Source organism: Talpa occidentalis, unplaced genomic scaffold (genome assembly GCF_014898055.3).
Source record: "Talpa occidentalis isolate TD23 unplaced genomic scaffold, MPIMG_talOcc4v2.1 talOcc4.11, whole genome shotgun sequence".
Taxonomy (NCBI): domain Eukaryota; kingdom Metazoa; phylum Chordata; class Mammalia; order Eulipotyphla; family Talpidae; genus Talpa; species Talpa occidentalis.
The window spans coordinates 30,857,486-30,864,713 of NW_023601104.1; positions in this window are offsets into that span (position 1 = coordinate 30,857,486).

Genomic DNA, 7,228 nt, shown 5'->3' on the forward strand with positions numbered 1-7,228 from the left:
TGTGATTATGAAATATTTCATGTAATGGTCAAATGAGACAGACTTTACTCAGATAGTAAAGACATGGTCAGCTGTCTAAAAGCTCAGTTAGAAAATTCTCCATTCAAACAATCCGTTTTACAGTAACTTATTATTAAAAAACTTACTAGTATCTTCCACATGTAGTACTGTTTTGGACTTGGTTTGCCATAAAACTCATCAAGCGGGGGGCGGAGCAACATGGCGGCGAGGAGACGCTGCGAGTAAGATCTCCCATTAAAAAAAGTTAATAGGGAGGAAAAGCGGCAGGTCCCAGTGAGAAACGGGACACGGAAGATAAACGGACGACTCCAGCAAACTGCCGAAGAAGAAAGTTGCCAAAAAGAGGACCAGAAAGGGAGGGAAGCGCAGAACCCTGCTCCCTCCCCGCCCACAGAGAGGCGGCACTCTCCGACCGGCAGAGAGGAGAAAAACAACAAACTAAAACGACCCACAAGAACAAAGGACGCAGCAAGCGGGACTGTGAGTGGAAAGGAACTATTGCAGCCACCACACCCTGTGAACGGGAGCTGTGGAGAACCCCCGCAGGATCCGCCGCGGAGGTGAGCTCCGGGCGCCATTGCAGAGAAGCCCGCCAGGAGGAGCCCAGCACCAGCACACAGCCGGGCCGCCCGGTAAGCCTGCGCGGAAGCGGCGCGCCGGAAAAACAGACGCGGAGCGGGATTGCGCGGGAAAGCGGCGCGGATTGCGCGGGCGGATCGCAGCTGCCAGGTCCCCCGCGCCTGCGACCTAGGCTTGCGGGAGACGACCTAGGCTTGCGGGGAGACGCGCGGAGGCCCTCCCGGAGTGAGCAGAAACCAGGCGCCCAGGCAGGGGAGCGGGATTCAAAAGGCGCCATTCCCGCGCACTGATCTGGGCTACAGCCCGCGTCCTGGAACTGAGGGCTTTGGAACTGAGACCCGGGGCACGAAATTAGGGGCGTGGGTTCCCCACGACGGTGGGGCAACAAGGCAGACACAGCACCCAAAGCGTTGAGGTGTACCCTACCATCCCGCTCTGCTCCCTGTCCCACGGGGTGGAAAATCAGCTCCCCAAGGGCTCTAGGAGAGATCTCTGGCGCCACCTAGCGACTTGAAGCCAGCAGAGGCTCCTGAAGGAGATAGTGGCCAGCTGGGGAGTTAGCCCACGCCGGGCCCTTCCGACCAGTAGTCTGAGCCCACAGGGGGAGCGAGCACCCACAGCCGGGGCAGACCAGGCACGCAGAAGAGTGTGCTTGACACCGTACGCGCAGGGAGTGTGTCCCCACATCACCATTTTTGAACAGGGACATTTCTTCAGTAAAGACTACCTGCAGAAGGCTTCCTCAGGAGCCAGAGGTGAGCGGGGGAAGTTCGCCCATGCCAGACCCCTCTGGCCTGCAGTCCAAGCCCAGAGGGAGCAGGAACCCCCGCCGGGGCAGACCAGGCGCACAGGGGAGTGTGTCCCACATCGGCATTTTAGAACAGGGACCTTTCTCCAATAAAGACTGCTTGAAACTGACAGATGACTCCTGGAGGAACCAGAGGGGAGCAGAGAAGCCCACCCAAGATGCCGGCCAGTCCCAACTACACAGTGTCCCAACGCATACGGCAAATTAGAAAACAGACAGTAGGGAGGAGAAGAACCACACGCGCAACCTAGCAACTCTCCAGAGAAAAAGCACACCACAAAAAGAAAACCAGCCCCCAGATGGCAACGACAGTCACTTGGAAGAACTTCTGAGCCTTCCAGAAAGAGAATTTAAAATTGCCGTGATTAAAAAACTGACAGAAGTCATAAAGGAAAACAATGATAAGGGAAAAATAATCAACGATCAGAAGAATGAAATTGAGTCCCTAAAGAGGGAAGTAAAAGAAATGCAGGAGATCAAAGAATTAATGGAAGAACTAAAGAATTCTGGGAAAGCAATGAAAGCAGAATAGATGAAATGGAAGAACGAATAAGTACTCTTGAAGACACAGAAATAAAAAGAACCAAAACAGAAAAGGAAAGAGAAGTACGAAGGAAAAGAATGAAGAAAGACTTCGGGAACTATCTGACTCCATGAGGAAAGGAAATATAAGAGTTATAGGAATACCAGAAGGAGAGGAGAGAGAAGTAGGAACAGAGAAAATATTCAAAGAGATAATTGAAGAGAACTTCCAAATGTGAAGGAGGAGCTGAAAATTGATATACAAGAAGCAAGAAGAACACCAAACTTCCACGACGAAAGAAAAAATACAGCAAGACACATAATAGTAAGCTCCCAAGAATCCAGGACAAGGAAAAAATAATGAAGCTGGCAAGAGGGAAGAAACAGATAACATTCAAAGGAAAGCCAATCAGGCTGACATCAGACTTCTCCGAAGAAACACTACGGGCAAGGAGAGAGTGGAGGGACATAGTCAACAGACTCCAAGAAAACAGATGCCAACCAGAATACTCTATCCCGCAAAGCTCTCCTTCCTCTTTGAAGAAAGAATATGGACTTTCCCAGACAAACAGAAACTCCGGAATTTCATTGCAACTAAACCCCCACTCCCAAAAATACTACAAGGAGTCCTAAAGCCAGAACCTCAGAGGGACGAATAACAATGAAAGAAGGCCAAAAAAAAAAAAAAAGTTATTAAAAGAATAAATAAATAAATCAAAGGAAAGACAAACACAATGGCAAATACAGATGTTAACATATCAATATTAACTCTAAATGTAAATGGACTAAACTCTTCAATAAAAAGACACAGAGTTGCAGCCTGGATTAAGAAACAAAACCCAACCTTTTGCTGTCTCCAGGAAACACATTTAGCTACAAAAGATAAAAATAGGCTCAAAGTTAAAGGATGGAAAACAATCCTACAAGCAAATGGACCAAAAAAGAAAGCAGGAACAGCTATACTTATATCAGATAAACAGATTTCAAACTCAAAAAGATAAAAAGAGACCCCAATGGTCACTACATTATGATCAAGGGGACAATACTTCAAGAAGAAATAACACTCATTAACATATACTCACCAAACGAAGGAGCACCAAAATATATCAGACAACTGTTGTCCTCTCTGAAAACAGACATCAGAGAAAACACATACGTAGTGGGAGACTTCAACACACCACTATCAACAATGGATAGATCAACAAGACAAAAAATAAGTAAAGAAACCAAAGCTCTAAATAAGGACCTAGAGCAATTGGGCTTAACAGACATCTATAGAACACTAAACCCCAAAAAAACGGAGTACACATTTTTCTCAAGCGCACACGGATCATTCTCCAGGATCGATCACATACTGGGGCACAAGACAAACATCAACAGATACACCAAGATTGAAATCATATCAACCATCTTTTCTGACCATGAAGGCATCAAACTAGAAATAAACCATAAAAAGAAGGCAAGGAACTTTCCTACCTCATGGAGATTAAAAACCACACTACTGGAAGACCACTGGACTAATGAGGAGATCAAAGAAGAAATTAAAAAATTTTTTGAATTGAACGACAAGGAGGACACCAATATCCTAAATGTATGGGATGCAGCAAAAGCAGTAATAAGAGGAAAATATATAGCAATAGAAGCTCACATCAAGAAACAAGAAAGAGCTCAAAGAAACAACCTAATCTCGAAGCTCAAAGATCTAGAAAAAGAACAACAAAAAAACCCCAAAACCAGCAGAAGAAAAGAAATAATAAAACCAAAGCAGAAATAAATGAAATTGAAACTAAAAAAACAATCCAAAAGATCAATGAAACCAAGAGCTGGTTCTTTGAAAAAATCAATAAAATAGACAAACCCCTAGCCAGGCTCACAAAGGAAAAAAGGGAGAAAGCACAAATAAACAGGATCATCAATGAAAGAGGAGAAATCACAACGGACACAGCAGAAATCAAAAGAATAATCAGTAACTACTATGAACAGTTATATGGAAACAAGTTTAACAATCTAGAGGAGATGGACAAATTCCTACAACTCTACAATCACCCAAAGCTAGATAAAGAAGAAATAGAACACCTAAACAGACCAATTACAATTAGCGAAATTGAAATGGTAATCAAAAACCTCCCCAAAAACAAAAGCCCAGGACCTGATGGATTTACAAATGAATTCTACCAAACATTCAGAGACGAATTAGTGCCTATCCTTCACAAACTCTTCCAAAAAATTGAGAAGGAAGGGACAATACCAAACACGTTCTATGAAGCCAACATTACACTAATACCAAAACCGAACAAGGACAACACAAAAAAGGAAAACTACAGGCCAATCTCCCTAATGAACACTGATGCAAAAATCCTCAATAAAATTTTAGCCATCAGAATCCAACAATGTATCCATAAGATAATTCACCACGACCAAGTAGGATTCATTCCAGGGACACAAGGATGGTTTAACATCCGAAAATCAATCAACGTTATCCAACACATCAACAAAAAGAAATATAAAAACCATATGATAATATCAATAGATGCTGAGAAAGCTTTCGACAAAGTGCAACACCCATTCATGATAAAAGCCCTTGAAATTCTTGGGATACAAGGAACATACCTTAACATCATAAAGGCCATCTATGACAAGCCAACAGCCAGTATCATTCTCAATGGTGAAAAGCTGAAAGCAATTCCATTAAGATCTGGAACAAGACAAGGATGTCCACTCTCACCACTGCTTTTCAATATAATACTGGAAGTCCTAGCCAGGGCAATAAGACAAGAGAAAGACATCCAAGGAATCCAAATAGGAAAAGAAGAAGTCAAACTATCACTATTTGCAGACGATATGATATTATACATAGAGAACCCCAAAAACTCCACAGAAAAGCTAATTCAACTCATCAATCAGTTCAGTAAAGTGGCAGGATACAAAATCAACACGCAAAAGTCAGTAGCCTTCCTATACACAAACAATAAATCTGAAGAAGAAGAAATCAAAAAAACCATCCCTTTCGTTATTGAAACAAAAAAATCAAATATTTGGGAATAAATCTAACAAAAGAGGTAAAGGACCTATACAAAGAAAACTATAAAACACTGTTAAAAGAAATAGAAGAAGACACAAAGAAATGGAGAGATATCCCCTGCTCATGGATTGGAAGAATAAACATTATTAAAATGGCCATCCTTCCAAAAGCAATATACAGATTCAATGCTATTCCAATCAAAATTTCAATGTCATTCTTCAAAGAAATAGAACAATTATTGATGAAATTCATATGGAATCACAAAAAACCCCGAATAGCCAAAGCTCTCCTGAAAAAAAAAGAAGGGAATGGAGGCATCACACTCCCAGACTTCAAACTATACTACAAAGCCATAATCATCAAAACTGCATGGTATTGGAACAAGAACAGACATACAGACCAATGGAATCGAATAGAAAATCCAGAGATAAACCCACAGATTTATGGTCAACTAATCTTCGACAAAGGAGCAAAGACTATGCATTGGAGCAAAGAAAGTTTGTTCAATAAATGGTGCTGGGAAAACTGGGTCGCTACATGCAAAAGAAAGAAGCTTGACCACTACCTCACACCATACACAAAAATCAACTCAAAATGGATTAAAGAATTAGACATAAGACCTGAAACCATAAAATACATAGAAGGAAATATAGGCGAAACACTACGTGATTTGCACATCAAAGACATCTTTACAGACACATCACCCAAAGCAGTGATAGTGAAGGCAAAGATAAACAGCTGGGACTACATCAAATTAAAGAGCTTCTGCACAGCAAAAGAGACAATAACAAAAACAAAGAGAAACCCCACCAACTGGGAGAACATTTTTGCACCCAACACTAATGATAAAGGACTGATCACAAAATCTGCAAAGAGCTGATGAGACTCAACAACAACAAAGAAAATAATCCAGTCAAAAAATGGGCAGAAGAGCTAAAAAGAAACTTCTCTGAAGAGGAAATGCAAATGGCCAACAGGCATATGAAAAAATGTTCAACATCACTTGTCATCAGGGAAATGCAAATCAAAACTACCATGAGATACCATCTTACACCAGTGAGAATGGCACATATTAAAAAAACTAGCAACAACAAATGTTGGCGAGGGTGTGGAGAAAAAGGAACTCTTCTGCACTGTTGGTGGGAGTGCAAACTGGTCCAACCACTGTGGAAGCTGTGTGGAGATTTCTGGACCTACTAAACATAGAGCTTCCATATGATCCAGCAATTCCACTCCTAGGTATTTACCCAAAGGACACAGAAACATCAATTCCAAAGAACACCTGCACACCTAGGTTTATAGCAGCACTGTCTACAATAGCTAAGCTTTGGAAACAACCCAAATGCCCAAAAATCGATGACTGGATCAAGAAGATGTGGTACATATATACCATGGAATATTACTCAGCATTCAAAAAAGATAAACACATGCAATTTGCAGCAACATGGATGGCGCTGGAAGGGATCATGCTCAGCGAAATAAGCCAAAAAGAAAAAGAAAAATACCGGATGGTCTCACTCATAGCAGGAATCTAGAAAACTTAAATAAGGGACCAGGAGAATGAATAACTATAAGAAAGTGAAAATCAAAATCAACAAAAAACTATGAACCAGAGACACTTTTTGGGGGTGAGGGGCGGGAGGGGAGGAATTGGGTCAGAATGGGGGGCTGCAATTGTATGTGGAATATAAAAATAAAATTTATTATTTAAAAAAAAAAAAAACAACAAAAAAAAAAAACCTCATCAAGCAAATCTAAATGTAAGGGGATTGAGGCCCTGTCTCTTTTCCCACAGGGTACAGTATAGCTCCAAATCAGATTCTTCCTTTTTGCAAAAGAAGATAAATATTAAAAAGCAGACGTCTTGATGCTGTTCAAAGTCAGGTCTTGCATATTTTCTGAATTTTTTCTCTAAAACCACTGAAGAAGTACAAATGACAATGTGCTTGCTACCTACTAGCTTCCAGTTGAGAAGATATTGATGACAAGACCTCGTGTACTCAGTGTATTGTTAGGAAATCAGTCTGCATATATGTATTTAACAAATAAACATTTATGAAGTGAGGTGCCAAACATTTTTATTTCTGATGATTAAAGGGTATTTAATGAATTTTTAACAAGTGTCTACCGAAGTGATTTGATTTAACATTTGCAGCTCAAGGTGTTCATTAGCCCAAGAGCATATACTCTATAAAGCAGGGTGATTTTTATAAGAAATAATGTAAAAAAAAAGTTGGGTTTATTGAGGTCCAATTTACATACAATAAAATTCATCC